Consider the following 16,800-nt stretch of genomic DNA (forward strand, 5'->3'; position numbering starts at 1 on the left):
GCTTGTTCAGAATAAAAAGAAAGGAGTGCAATGCCTTGGGTTCCCAGGGACCATCTCACTCCCCATTCTCATCCAAATCAGAAGAACGAAATCTATTTCGACTATGAGTGGGAGTGAGCTTGTTAATCGTAAATGGAAATTTCACCTTCTTTTTCTAATTTTTCATTTTGTCCTGAGCCACAATTCTTATTGAGTGCAAAGTCAGTAATTCTCTTTCTGAATTAAAAACAAAAACAAACCGCATTTCCTGTGCAGGAACTTCCAACTGTCTCAAGAAACTACAGTCAATCTGGTGCTCCTATGTGGGGCTCTGTCATTTTCTCCATCCAATGCCAGGTGAAGGTTCTATGGTGATATGCAAGATATTCATGAGTATGGCAATAGGATCTGGACATTTCTGGCACCCTCTCCTCAGCTGCCCAAGGAACTAGCTGGGGGCGTCTTCCTGGACACCTGGGAACCCCTCTAGAGTCAAGTCTCTGCCAATCCTAGAATGGCTCCCTTAATTAAGATATATAATTCCTTGATCCCAATATCCACCCTTCCTATATCCCAACCATCCTATTCCCCCAAGCTCTTCCCATCCTCCACTTCATACTTTTCTCTCCCCATCCCCCCATCCCCCCACCCCCCCATCCCCCCATCCCACCCCACCCCCAAGTTCCCATTTTTTGACCGGCAATCTTGTCTACTTCCAATATCCAGGAGGATAACTATATGTTTTCTTTGGATTCACCTTCTTATATAGCTTCTCTAGGATTTTTTACGAATTATAGGCTCGATGTCCTTTATTTATGGCTAGAAACCAATTATGAGTGAGTACATCCCATGTTCATCTTTTTGGGCCTGGGTTACCTCACTCAGGATGGTCCTGATGAGGAACAAAAGGAGGGAGATCATGAGCAAGGAAGTCAGGACCATGAGGAGTGAGTTTACCCATTGAGACGGTGGGACAGATCTAACGGGAGACCACCAAGTCCAGTTGGAATGGGACTGATGGAACAGGGGACCAAACCGGACTCTCTGAATGTGGCTGACGGTGGAGGAGGACTGAGAAACCAAGGACAACGGCGATGAGCATGAACTCTACAGCATGGACGGGCTCACTGTGAGCCTTGTCAGTTTGGTTGCTCACCTTCCTGGACTTAGGGGGAGTTGGGAGGACCTTGGACTTAACATAGTGAAGGGAACCCTGATGGCTCTTTGGCTTGGAGAGGGGCGGAATGGGGGTATGGGTGGAAGGGAGGGGAGGGAAGGGGGAGGAGGAGGGGAGGAGATGGAAATTTTTAACAAAAAAACATGAGGGGAAAAAAAGAAACTACAGTCAAAAAACAAACAAAAACAAACCAAACTCCAAAATCCTAAAACAAAGAGGGGAGCCCTCAGATTAGGTCCAGTGTCCTCCTGAGACAGACATCAGTGGGTATAGCTGAAGCTGAGGTCATCAATCAGAAGCAGTAGGCTCCTCCCCTGAGCTTCCTGACTTCTGAGATAGAGCGGTGTGTGCTCTCTTTACCCAACAGCTATGTTCTCTTCGGGACGATTGTTGTCCTTGCCCTGGGCCTCATGTAGACATGTGTTGTAGAACCTGCCTTAGCACTCCTAGTAAATGTTCCAAATGCAATCACATTTTCTTTTATAATATATATATTCTCTCTATAAAAATTCTATTTTATTGTATCATTGAAATTTAGCATCCAACTTGTTCCATGCATGTGATTTTTTTCTCTTGTCTATACACATTATGGGTCATGTTTTGTTGTATTTCCTGAGTGCCTCTTTTTCTGAATCTTGTTTCTAAATGATTGCTTTGACCTGGCTTTCATAGTAATTTTGGATAGTGTGTTGGTGTGGGAGAATTTTCTGTATTCTGTCAATCATGTTTTAAATAAAATGCTGATAGGCCAAGCAGGAAGTATAGGTGGGAAAACCAGACAGGAAGTAGAAATGATGCAACAAGAACAGGAGAATTCTGGGAAGGAGGAAGCTGATTCCCCCAACTCCTGCAAAAACTCCGAAGAAGCAACATGTGATCTGCCTTGCTGTGAAAGGTACTGAGCCACATGGCTAACATAGATAAGAATAATGGGTTAATATAAGCTACAAGAGTTAACAAGAAGCCTGAGCTAATGGGCCAATCAATTTTATAACTTATGGAGATCTCTGTGTGATTTTCTTTGGGGTTTGCCGGCTGTGGGGTACCGGACGGGACAGAAACCCCAACAAGCCAGGCCCTTCATGTTACAGTGTGTGGTGATTTTTGGTTGGTTTTATACAGCCCTAAACACTAAGTGACTAACTGGAAAATTGGTGAACTCTGTAGGTGACATCAGAGGCAAATGAATAGAACTAGGTGTTTCAAAGGTAGTCACAAGTATTAGGATGGAAATATCTCTTCTTTTTGAGATGATTGCCACAGACAGAAATCATATGGAGTCCTACCTGGAGGTAGTTCTGTCAAGGGGAACTCAAGTTGCTCCAATGCAGCTGATAGTAATGAGTCTTGGCTTATGGCTCAAAATGCAGGATTTTATTTTATCACCCAATTTGCATTATGGCATTATAACTCTGATTATAACCACTCTGTCCCGGGACTGGTGTTTCTATAACTTTTTTAAAAGATGAGAACAAAGGTCCATGTGTTCATATAGGACACCAACAATAGATCAAAGTCACAATTCACCAAAGTTCAATTCAGGGAGGCAAGGAGTGTAGTGTATTGGGTTTAGGTACAGAACGTAAAGAAGATATTCCTTAAAGAGTCAGAAGTAAGTGAAACAGCTAGCTGCATCACTGAGTTCCCACCCATCATGAATGACCACATCATGAAAGTTCATTATGGAGTTTCCCCTCCCAGCTAACGCGTACTGTACTCAATAATGACCCAGGATGACTAGCAGTTGGGAAAAGGCAGAGGGTATAATGGCTGGAGCCCGTGATGAAGATCATGGATTCTCTCTTCCTCTGCCTACTAGAAGTGTTGACATCCTATTATCATTGCCTGCCTATTCCTTACTAGTTGACTCTGCTCATTGCCAAGGCCAGCAGGTAGTCGCTCTACACCAAGATGATGATCATTTTCTGCCTGGAAGAGAGCGTCCTACTCCAGCAGCTGGAGTTCTACATGTGCTAGAATGCACTCTACCGCTGAGATACATCCCAGCCCATCTGCTGTGCCTTGAGTCTCAGATCCCGAGTGTCCAGTTCATCCTCTCCAAAGAGTAACTGTGCCATTATTCCTCTGGAGTGTCTCCCTCTTGGGAAGGAAGAGTGGAACATTGAAATGAGTTCTTTGACAACCTTCTAAGCTGCCCTGGTGTCTTTGGGCTGCCATGCAGTGTTTTCTCTTACTGTTTGCCACGTTGGAGGGTGAAACCCAGACTGTCTTTCCTTGATCTCTCCTTCGGTGGACCCTTGGGGATTGTTTTCCCACATCTCAAATTCCTGTTCTTCATGTATGGGTTATATCTTCTGTGCTTCTTCATTGTTCCTGCCTTTTCCATGTATTTTCAGATAAATTGAGAAAGTTGGAGCCCTGTGTCCAGGGCACTTCTTCAAACACAGATTCCAAGTGTATTCTATATACTTTCATGTATTGTGACAAGCTTTGGCCTTTGAATCAAGTTTTCACTGAGGGGCACAGTCAAATACCTGACAGAGTCCCCTAAGACAAGGTGTGACCCTCAGCACCCACATAAAACATTGAGTTTGGGGGTATACATTTTAATGATCAGCACTGGGGAGTAGGAGACAGGCAGATCCATGGGGCTCACTGGCCAACCAGCACAATCTAATCTTTAAGCCAGTTCCAATGGCAGACACTATCTCAGAAACATTGTGGGCTGCTTATAAGGAACAACTCCTTGTGCTATCCTCATATTCTGGATACACATACACACATGGAGAGGTTTACTGCATATACCACCACACCAAGACACATATGTCAAATTAATAGAAAATTAAAAAATAAAGAGCTGGTATTATTAAAACCTGGTGGTAGTTTTTTTAACCTATACTCAAATGCACTCCATACACAGATACATAATTAAAATTAATAAAAAAGGATATTTGTACAAGTTGTCATTTTATAATAAAAGAACGTTTTTGGCATATGTACCAATTAATTGTACATGGCCGTCTGGGGCTTTCTCCTGAAAATTTACATTCTAACTGTTTACTTGGGGTAATTGTGGATATTGTTGTTGAGTTTTTTTGATGGAATGAATTTTATTAAAATGATTTCTAACTGATGCAAATAAAGATATTACCACTGAGTCAGTGGCATTTGACCAACTGGCTTCTATGTGTATGTACTGATGTACTCTTTGTATTGAGAGATTTTAGAGTGAATCACTAATATCATTTTTGTTTTTAAACTCTTTAGTTTACAAGTTCAAAGACATTATGTGATTCTAAATAACATAGATTTATGTATTTAAGCTGAAACTTATTTTTAACAAGAATCAAACAAGATTAATCAGAATGGAGGCCTTGAATGGTAGAACTTGAACTTATGCCATGATGAAAGTGATATGTAATTTCTAGTGTATGAATATAATTATTCAATGCTGTTCTATTTTTCCAATGTGGGAACTGAACCCAAGACTTGTGACATTTTAGTCAAGTGCTCGAAACAGTTGACTATTAATTCCTAATCTGTTAAACTTGCTTTAAACAATGAGCACATAAGTTAGCAGTCAGCCACTTAGGAAACAGTCTCCAATTTTGCTCCTCGTTTCTGGTTTACCCTGATTGTTTGAAGGGAAAACCAAGAGAGTGGGACCTTTCCCGTAACTACTTCTAGAGCGAGAAAGAGAGAGGATGAGCTGAAGATGGAAACACACAGCAGGTTAGACGCCACAGTCCTTGACTGTACTTGGAGAGATCTTGGTTTTGACAGTGGGTTCTCCATGCCACCCTGTGGAGGAAATGGGACAGGGGAGAAATGGTGAAACTCCTCTCCTCGGTCACATACAGACTCTAACCTTGGGGAGTTGTTACCAGTGACCCTAACGCTGATTGTTTCTGGGCCAGGATCTAGTGTGGAACACAGCTACAGCTGCAGGCAGAAACGGCTACTGATGATGGAGCTGTATCTGCAGGGCAGTGTGTTCCTCCCAAACCTGAGCAGAGCACAGGATGATCAGTGTCAGTGGGACGTCTCGTGCACGGAACAGTTAACTCATTCTACAAATAGTCTGGAGGTTTGAAAAGAAAGGAGTCATGTATGGGATTCTCAGAATTCAGAGAAATTCCCTAAAACTAACGATGTAGAGAAAGGTCCCAGCTGTACCTGCAGAGCCCAGAATGACACTTGGGCTTCATAAAAGCTCACTGCATAGATCAACAGAACCAGCAGTTTCCCCTTCCCAAGTTCCCACATACCTTGCTCTAAAACCTTGTGGGTCCCTAACAACCCTCTTTGCACATTTGATGGCTTCAGTGATGTCATCCTGGAGCAGAACTGAAAGACAGGGGTGGGGAGTGACAAGGACGGTTAGAGAACCCATGTAGTTCAGATCCAGGCAGCTTCCTCTGTAACACTGAGCAGAGAATCCAAGAAATTTCTTCACAACTGTCCATGCATCTGTGATTACTGGAGAGAGTCTCTCTTGTTTCCATCCACTTACATGGTATAAGTCATTCTATTTCTCATTTCTCAACACCCTGGGTGATGGAATAGACTTGAGAGTAGAGTGGTCTTAGGATTCCATCCCTAATAAAAAGTAGAGAACACACCGAAGCAATGAGGAGTTACTGGAGGCTGTGTGACTGTCAGCTACCATAAGGGAAGTTCTTCTTCCTTCTCTCACTAGAAATTAGAAAATGCTAATAACAGTCACCTGGGTCTACCATTGGAAAATGCATCCTAATAAAACAGATACTGAACAGATGGCTCAGTGGCTAAGAGCGTTGGATGCTCTTCCAGACGACTTAATTCCCAGAACCCACATGGCGGCTCTTTAGTGTCTGTAATATCTGTTCCATGAGATGTAAATCCTCTTCTGACTTCCACAGGTACAAGGCACACAAGTGGTGCACAATCCTATATGCATGCAAATCACCCACACACATAAAGATAAATGAATACTTTAAGAAAAAAATGCACAATTCTTGTGTGAATAAACCTCTTCCTAGCAATTTATACCAGTAAAATAAACAGAGCCAGGTGCTCTAAGATTCAAGACTTGGGGCTGTAGAGATAACTCAGGCTGAAGAGAACTGGGGGAGGGGGGTGCCAGAATCGTGAGTTCAATTCCCGGCAACCATATAGAGGCTCTTAACCATCTATAATAAGATCCTGTGACCTTTTTTGCCATTCGGATAGAACACTGTAATCATAATAAATAAACAATTTAAAAAAACAAAGTTTCTGTACTTAAGTGTGGTGTTTTCAATATAGAGAATATTGCTACTGCAACCTTATTCACTCTTTAAAATGAGAATTCAGGTCAATATTTGTTACTATGAATATAGTTTTGAGTAATAACCATCTCTTGAAGCTATTGCATAATTTGTTTAAAATAGGAAATCTTTACATGTTCCTCTGTGAGTACATATGTACGTTATATATCTCTACATGAACCTACAGATACATATACAGTCTAGAAGAGTATTTTCCAGAGGTTTCAAGGTATATGAACTCTCTAAATAGTCAAGCCAGGAGTGATATTCCTCTATCCCCGTAGATTCTAATCCCTTTCAATGACTGTAGATGAGTCTACAAAACACTTTTGCAGATAGACTAAGGAGATGACAAAAATATTCCACCATCTATTTCTCTTGAAAATTTTAACAACCAAATTTAGAAGAATAGGAATTAATAGTTCACTGTTTAGTGCTTGGTTAAAATGTACCAAGTCTTGGGTTCACTTCCAACACTGGAAAAATAGAACAACATTGACTGATTAAATTCACGCACAGAAATTGCATATTCTTCCACCATGGTATGAATTCAAGTTCTCCCATCCCAAGCCTCCATCCTGATATTAACCTTGTGAGCCCCGTTTCTTGTTAATAACATGTTTCTTCTTAAATACATATATCTATGTTATTTTATTTAATGAGATAATGTCCATATAGGAGTTAATTGTTTGAATATGGAAACTAAAGCATTTTAAAACAAAATTTGATATTAGTAATTCACTCTAAGATCTCTCAACATGAAGAGCACATCAATACATACACAAAGAAGCCAGTTGGACAAAATGCCAGGACTTCATGGTACCCTGTCATATGAGCTTTATTATAGTAATATCTTCATATCTATATGCTAGAAATCTTTATAATAAAATCCATTAGGTAAAAAGGACCACACAACAATATGTATAACTAGCCATAAATAAACTGTTAGAATGGAAATCTTCAGAACAGAACACCAATAAGGTCACTTACAATTAGTTGTTGCATATATATATATATATATATATATGTGTGTGTGTGTATATATACATATATATATATATCCCAGAAACATTCATGTTATAAAATAACAATTTGTTGCAAATATTTACTTTTATTAATTTTAATTATGTGTATGAGTAAGTGCATGTGAGTACATGTTTAAAGAAAACATCAAGTTTTAATGATACCAACTCTTTATTTTTAAATTTTCTACTGCTTTAACATGTGTGTCTCTGTGTCTGGTGGTATGTGCACCTGTGAATCTGTCTATTTATATGTAGAATTCAGAGGACAGGTACAAGACCTGTTCCTTAGAAGCAGTCCCCGTTGTTTCTGAGATAAGGTCTACCATTGGAACTGCCTTACAGATTAGGCTATACTGGTTGGCCAGTAAGGCCCATGGATTTGCCTGTCTCAGACTCTGCAGACCTGGTCTTACAAATTCATGCCACTCAGAAAAAAAATAATGATATCCTGAAATTTGCAGGCAAATGGGTAGATCTAGAAAACATCATATTGAGTGAAGTAGCCCAGACCCAGAAAGACAAATATTGTATATACTTATTCATAAGTGACTTTTAGACATAAAGCAAAAAAACCATACAATTCACAACCCCAGAGAATCTAGACAATATAGAGGATCCTAAAAGAGACATACATATATCTACATGTATCTAACAAGAAGTAGAAAAAGACAAGATCTCCTGAGTAAATTGGGAGCATGAGGATAATCAGAGAGAGGAGAAGGAAAGAGGATAGGAAGGGACCGATCAGACAAAATTAATAGCTCAATAAAATCAATTATAAATTAAAATACAATGATTTTATTTAAAAAAAACAAACAAATGCATTCCACCAAATTTTTATGTGGATGCCTAGGGTCAAACTTTGGCTTAGAAACTCTGTCTGAGCTGTCTTCCCAGGCACTATTTAGTTTGTAATTCAGGGATTTTGGAGGTGCAACCCAGGCCCTATGATTGGTAGACAGGGCATTCTATCACCACACTATGCCCTAGTGTCTAATGTCTTCCTTGGCTAATGTTGAGTGAATGACAATGACTTTCTAACAGTCAAGACAGTCTGCCCAGGGCTGGAGAGATGGCTCAGCGGTTAAGAGCACCACCTGCTCTTCCAAAGGTCCTGAGTTCAATTCCCAGCAACCACATGGTGGCTCACAACCATCTGTAATGGGGTCTGGTGTCCTCTTCTGGTCTGCAGGCATATGCACAAGACAGAATATTGTATACATAATAAATAAATAAATATTAAAAAAAAGACAGTCTGCCCAGGTTCCTGATGTTTGCTTCAGTGTTGTCTCCTGCACAGCATCTCTGCTCTTGCACCTAGGAGCAGGTGACTGGTTTGCTCTCTGAACTAATCCTGCCATGTCTTACCGCTGCAGGATATCCCACAGGCGTTCACTGCTTTGGGGGTTTTGCCATCATTGCACCAGTATCGGCTATTGATCTGAAATATCCCGTAGTCAGTGCTTTGACCTCCATAGTTGTAGTTTGTAGCCTTTGTGTTAAAGTTGCTCTCGTGTTGAGCCAAACACACCCCTAGGAAGAAAAGGAATATTCATCAGTAAGCAGCGACACCAAATGATTTACACTGGATACCAAATTAGCTTCTTCTCTTGCTGTCTTTTACAAGTGATTTATTTATAAGTACAAATATAGAATTAAAATATGAAATATGATACTACAAGTTCAGAACAGGTCTGGCTGTGTTCCTCAGGGAAGTCCCTGGTCTCATTGATCCTCCTGCCTCTGCCTTTCAAGTAGGTGGAACTGCTGTCCCTGTCAGCGAGTGAAAATTTTCAAGGGCTCTAAACAGAATCTATTTGAAGACAAATCGATTTGCACTGACAATAAACAGGATAAGGTCCTTTCAAAATATTCGGATATATGAAACAGACACAGTGGTACACAATTATATTCCCAGCAGTGGTTGGGTAGAGTCTGGTCAATCTGTGTGGGATTGAGACAGCCTGGTTTACATTGCGAGTTCCAGGCCAAACAGTGATACAGAATTAAACCAGTCCCCCTGCTCCCGAAAATAAAATAGCCATTTCTTCCACTGTTTCTCCCTCTCCCATCTATTTCAAAACACCTCTGCCAAAAATAGATTATAAAGCGTAATTAGGCGAATCTGATACAGTAACATTAAATTACATATGCTAATAGATTTCCTATGAGAAACCCATGTCTACACGAGGCCCAGAGCAATGGAGGGAATCATCCTGAAGGACACATACATAGCTGTTGGGAAAGGGAGTACACATTGCTCTATCTCAGAGGTCAGGAAGCTCAGGAAGGAGCCCAGTTCTTTTGGATGATGACCTCAGCTTCAGCTATACTCACTGATGTCTGTCTCAGGAGGAGACTGGACCTACTCTGAGGGCTCCCCTCTTTGTTTTAGGTTTTTGGAGTTTGGTTTGTTTGTTTGACTGCAGTTTCTTGAGGCACTTGGAAATTCCTGCACAGGAAATGCAGTTTGTTTTAATTTTTGTTTTTAATCCAGAAAGAGAATTACTGCTTTTGCACCTAATAAGAATTGTGGCTCAGAACAAGATGAAAAATTAGAAAAAGAAGGTGAAATTTCCATTTACGATTAACAAGCTCACTCCCACTCATAGTCGAAATAGATTTCGTTCTTCTGATTTGGATGAGAATGGGGAGTGAGATGGTCCCTGGGAATCCAAGGCATTGCACTCCTTTCTTTTTATTCTGAACAAGCTTTCTGGTTTCTGCAGTTCAGATCCTTTTGGAACTGTGAGGGCATCTTTGGAGGTCTCTTTGCAATTGTCCTCTAGAATCATCTTATCTCATTGACATTTATAGGACCACTCTCTGAGCTTGTATCTGAAATATTGCTTTCCCTTTTGTATTAATATTAAAATGGCATGAGAACTTACATAAAAATGCAATTGTCTAACTGTCGTGTCCCTAAAGACACAGACCGTCTTAAGCAGTTGCTTTTTGACTCCTTGGTCAGGTGACTTCTTGTGAGTGCAAGCAGGAGGTCTTACCTCTAACCCAGAAGTGATATGTTGGTGGTCCCTGTAATGCCTGGGTTGCTAGCCTAGAATTTGGGTGTGTGAAAATCAAAACCAGTGTATTTGGTTTGAAGATTAATGATCAATTTCTGGCCTTTAAATAACCAATGTCTCTGAGTTGAAACTCCTACTCAGTGAAAATTAGGTAAAAGAAGGCAGCGAATTTCCTTCCCAAGTCTCCAGACACAATCCCATCTCTGGACATAACCTACGTTCAATCAAAGCTGTAGTCTGACCTCCGTTGGCCTTTGCATCAGGAAACAGCTTAACTCTGACAGCAATGACAGCTCAGTAGAATCCAGAGGCCTGTGTAAACAGTGTCATTTCTACCACACTGCCACCATTGTGCCAGTTTCTAACAAACAAAACAAACAGAACCCAACTAAAGGTTACTGTGTTCCAAAGCCGTGATTGATGCCACAGCCTAAGCAGCAAGAGCCTAGTTGGCCTCTGCTGTGCATTTGGCTATTAGAGCATTATCTTAGGAAATCCTTAGTTTTCTCATAGGAAATCTTCTATTAGCATATGTATTTGATATTAATTTATCAAATTCGCCTAATTACTCTTCGTGATTCTATTTCTGGCAGAGGGGTTTCGAGGATAGATGGAAGAGGGAGAAACAGTGGAAGAAAAGCTATTTTTTTTTTGAAGAGCAGGGGGAATGGTTTCATTCTATGGCACTGTTCGGCCTGGAACTCGCTATGTAAACCAGGCTGTCTCAAACCCATACAGATTCACCAGCCTTAACCACTTAACCACTGCTGGGAATATAATTGAGTACCACTGTGTCTGTTTCATATATCCGAATATTTTGAAAGGACCTTATCCTGTTTATTGTCAGTGCAAATCGATTTGTCTTCAAATAGATTCTGTTTGGAGCCCTTGAAAATTTTCACTCGCTGACAGGGACAGCTGTTCTACCTACTTGAAAGGCAGAGGCAGGAGGATCATTAAGACCAGGGACTTCCCTGAGGAACACAGCCAGGCCTAGCTTGAACTTGTCATATCATATTTTATATTTTATTTTATTTTATTTTATTTTATTTTTTTTTGTTTTTCGAGACAGGGTTTCTCTGCAGCTTTTTTAGAGCCTGTCCTGGAACTAGCTCTTGTAGACCAGGCTGGCCTCGAACTCACAGAGATCCGCCTGCCTCTGCCTCCTGAGTGCTGGGATTAAAGGCGTGCGCCACCACCACCCGGCATATTTTATATTTTAATCATATGTTTTTACTTACAAATAAATGGCTTGTAAAAGACAGCAAGAACAATAAACTAATTTGGTATCCAGTGTAAATCATTTGGTGTCGCTGCTTACTGATGAATATTCCTTTTCTTCCTAGGGGTGTGTTTGGCTCAACACGAGAGCAACTTTAACACAAAGGCTACAAACTACAACTCTGGAGGTCAAAGCACTGACTACGGGATATTTCAGATCAATAGCCGATACTGGTGCAATGATGGCAAAATCCCCAAAGCAGTGAACGCCTGTGGGATATCCTGCAGCGGTAAGACATGGCAGGATTAGTTCAGAGAGCAAACCAGTCACCTGCTCCTAGGCGCAAGAGCAGAGATGCTGTGCAGGAGACAACACTGAAGCAAACATCAGGAACCTGGGCAGACTGTCTTGACTGTTAGAAAGTCATTGTCATTCACTCAACATTAGCCAAGGAAGACATTAGACACTAGGGCGTAGTGTGGTGATAGAATGCCCTTCCTACCAATCAGAGGGCCTGGGTTCCACCTCCAAAATCCCCGAATTACAAACCATATAGTGCCTGGGAAGACAGCTCAGACAGAGTTTCTAAGCCAAAGTTTGACCCTAGGCATCCACATAAAAATTTGGTGGAATGCATTTGTTTGTTTTTTTAAATAAATTCATTGTATTTTAATTTATAATTGATTTTATTGAGCTATTAATTTTGTCTGATCGGTCCCTTCCTATCCTCTTTCCTTCTCCTCTCTCTGATTATCCTCATGCTCCCAATTTACTCAGGAGATCTTGTCTTTTTCTACTTCTTGTTAGGTACATGTAGATATATGTATGTCTCTTTTAGGATCCTCTATATTGTCTAGATTCTCTGGGGTTGTGAATTGTATGGTTTTTTTGCTTTATGTCTAAAAGTCACTTATGAATAAGTATATACAATATTTGTCTTTCTGGGTCTGGGCTACTTCACTCAATATGATGTTTTCTAGATCTACCCATTTGCCTGCAAATTTCAGGATATCATTATTTTTTTTTCTGAGTGGCATGAATTTGTAAGACCAGGCCTGCAGAGTCTGAGACAGGCAAATCCATGGGCCTTACTGGCCAACCAGTATAGCCTAATCTGTAAGGCAGTTCCAATGGTAGACCTTATCTCAGAAACAACGGGGACTGCTTCAAAGGAACAGGTCTTATACCTGTCCTCTGAATTCTACATATAAATAGACAGATTCACAGGTGCACATACCACCAGACACAGAGACACACATGTTAAAGCAGTAGAAAATTTAAAAATAAAGAGTTGGTATCATTAAAACTTGATGTTTTCTTTAAACATGTACTCACATGCACTTACTCATACACATAATTAAAATTAATAAAAGTAAATATTTGCAACAAATTGTTATTTTATAACATGAATGTTTCTGGGATATATATATATATATATGCAACAACTAATTGTAAGTGGCCTTATTGGTGTTCTGTTCTGAAGATTTCCATTCTAACAGTTTATTTATGGCTAGTTATACATATTGTTGTGTGGTCCTTTTTTTTTTTTTTTTTTTTTTTTGGTTTTTCGAGACAGGGTTTCTCTGTGGCTTTGGAGCCTGTCCTGGAACTAGCTCTTGTAGACCAGGCTGGTCTCGAACTCACAGAGATCCGCCTGCCTCTGCCTCCCGAGTGCTGGGATTAAAGGCGTGCGCCACCACCGCCCGGCTGTGTGGTCCTTTTTACCTAATGGATTTTATTATAAAGATTTCTAGCATATAGATATGAAGATATTACTATAATAAAGCTCATATGACAGGGTACCATGAAGTCTTGGCATTTTGTCCAACTGGCTTCTTTGTGTATGTATTGATGTGCTCTTCATGTTGAGAAATCTTAGAGTGAATTACTAATATCAAATTTTGTTTTAAAATGCTTTAGTTTCCATATTCAAACAATTAACTCCTATATGGACATTATCTCATTAAATAAAATAACATAGATATATGTATTTAAGAAGAAACATGTTATTAACAAGAAACGGGGCTCACAAGGTTAATATCAGGATGGAGGCTTGGGATGGGAGAACTTGAATTCATACCATGGTGGAAGAATATGCAATTTCTGTGCGTGAATTTAATCAGTCAATGTTGTTCTATTTTTCCAGTGTTGGAAGTGAACCCAAGACTTGGTACATTTTAACCAAGCACTAAACAGTGAACTATTAATTCCTATTCTTCTAAATTTGGTTGTTAAAAATTTTCAAGAGAAATAGATGGTGGAATATTTTTGTCATCTCCTTAGTCTATCTGCAAAATGTTTTGTAGACTCACCTACAGTCATTGAAAGGGATTAGAATCTACGGGGATAGAGGAATATCACTCCTGGCTTGACTATTTAGAGAGTTCATATACCTTGAAACCTCTGGAAAATACTCTTCTAGACTGTATATGTATCTATAGGTTCATGTAGAGATATATAACGTACATATGTACTCACAGAGGAACATATAAAGATTTCCTATTTTAAACAAATTATGCAATAGCTTCAAGAGATGGTTATTACTCAAAACTATATTCATAGTAACAAATATTGACCTGAATTCTCATTTTAAAGAGTGAATAAGGTTGCAGTAGCAATATTCTCTATATTGAAAACACCACACTTAAGTACAGAAACTTTGTTTTTTTTAATTGTTTATTTATTATGATTACAGTGTTCTACCCGAATGGCAAAAAAGGTCACAGGATCTTATTATAGATGGTTAAGAGCCTCTATATGGTTGCCGGGAATTGAACTCACGATTCTGGCACACACCCTCCCCCCAGTTCTCTTCAGCCTGAGTTATCTCTACAGCCCCAAGTCTTGAATCTTAGAGCACCTGGCTCTGTTTATTTTACTGGTATAAATTGCTAGGAAGAGGTTTATTCACACAAGAATTGTGCATTTTTTTTCTTAAAGTATTCATTTATCTTTATGTGTGTGGGTGATTTGCATGCATATAGGATTGTGCACCACTTGTGTGCCTTGTACCTGTGGAAGTCAGAAGAGGATTTACATCTCATGGAACAGATATTACAGACACTAAAGAGCCGCCATGTGGGTTCTGGGAATTAAGTCGTCTGGAAGAGCATCCAACGCTCTTAGCCACTGAGCCATCTGTTCAGTATCTGTTTTATTAGGATGAATTTTCCAATGGTAGACCCAGGTGACTGTTATTAGCATTTTCTAATTTCTAGTGAGAGAAGGAAGAAGAACTTCCCTTATGGTAGCTGACAGTCACACAGCCTCCAGTAACTCCTCATTGCTTCGGTGTGTTCTCTACTTTTTATTAGGGATGGAATCCTAAGACCACTCTACTCTCAAGTCTATTCCATCACCCAGGGTGTTGAGAAATGAGAAATAGAATGACTTTATACCATGTAAGTGGATGGAAACAAGAGAGACTCTCTCCAGTAATCACAGATGCATGGACAGTTGTGAAGAAATTTCTTGGATTCTCTGCTCAGTGTTACAGAGGAAGCTGCCTGGATCTGAACTACATGGGTTCTCTAACCGTCCTTGTCACTCCCCACCCCTGTCTTTAAGCTTTGCTCCAGGATGACATCACTGAAGCCATCAAATGTGCAAAGAGGGTTGTTAGGGACCCACAAGGTTTTAGAGCAAGGTATGTGGGAACTTGGGAAGGGGAAACTGCTGGTTCTGTTGATCTATGCAGTGAGCTTTTATGAAGCCCAAGTGTCATTCTGGGCTCTGCAGGTACAGCTGGGACCTTTCTCTACATCGTTAGTTTTAGGGAATTTCTCTGAATTCTGAGAATCCCATACATGACTCCTTTCTTTTCAAACCTCCAGACTATTTGTAGAATGAGTTAACTGTTCCGTGCACGAGACGTCCCACTGACACTGATCATCCTGTGCTCTGCTCAGGTTTGGGAGGAACACACTGCCCTGCAGATACAGCTCCATCATCAGTAGCCGTTTCTGCCTGCAGCTGTAGCTGTGTTCCACACTAGATCCTGGCCCAGAAACAATCAGCGTTAGGGTCACTGGTAACAACTCCCCAAGGTTAGAGTCTGTATGTGACCGAGGAGAGGAGTTTCACCATTTCTCCCCTGTCCCATTTCCTCCACAGGGTGGCATGGAGAACCCACTGTCAAAACCAAGATCTCTCCAAGTACATCAAGGACTGTGGCGTCTAACTGCTGTGTGTTTCCACTTCAGCTCATCCTCTCTCTTTCTCGCTCTAGAAGTAGTTACGGGAAAGGTCCCACTCTCTTGGTTTTCCCTTCAAACAATCAGGGTAAACAAGAACGAGGAGCAAAATGGAGACTGTTTCCTAAGTGGCTGACTGCTAACTTATGTGCTCATTGTTTAAAGCAAGTTTAACAGATTAGGAATTAATAGTCAACTGTTTCGAGCACTTGACTAAAATGTCACAAGTCTTGGGTTCAGTTCCCACATTGGAAAAATAGAACAGCACTGAATAATTATATTCATACACTAGAAATTACATATCACTTTCATCATGGCATAAGTTCAAGTTCTACCATTCAAGGCCTCCATTCTGATTAATCTTGTTTGATTCTTGTTAAAAATAAGTTTCAGCTTAAATACATAAATCTATGTTATTTAGAATCACATAATGTCTTTGAACTTGTAAACTAAAGAGTTTAAAAACAAAAATGATATTAGTGATTCACTCTAAAATCTCTCAATACAAAGAGTACATCAGTACATACACATAGAAGCCAGTTGGTCAAATGCCACTGACTCAGTGGTAATATCTTTATTTGCATCAGTTAGAAATCATTTTAATAAAATTCATTCCATCAAAAAAACTCAACAACAATATCCACAATTACCCCAAGTAAACAGTTAGAATGTAAATTTTCAGGAGAAAGCCCCAGACGTCCATCCACAATTAATTGGTACATATGCCAAAAACGTTCTTTTATTATAAAATGACAACTTGTTACAAATATCCTTTTTTATTAATTTTAATTATGTATCTGTGTATGGAGTGCATTTGAGTATAGGTTAAAAAAACTACCACCAGGTTTTAATAATACCAGCTCTTTATTTTTTAATTTTCTATTAATTTGACATATGTGTCTTGGTGTGGTGGTATATGCAGTAAACCT

The sequence above is a fragment of the Arvicola amphibius genome, chromosome 17 (assembly GCF_903992535.2).
Source record: "Arvicola amphibius chromosome 17, mArvAmp1.2, whole genome shotgun sequence".
Lineage (NCBI taxonomy): Eukaryota > Metazoa > Chordata > Mammalia > Rodentia > Cricetidae > Arvicola > Arvicola amphibius.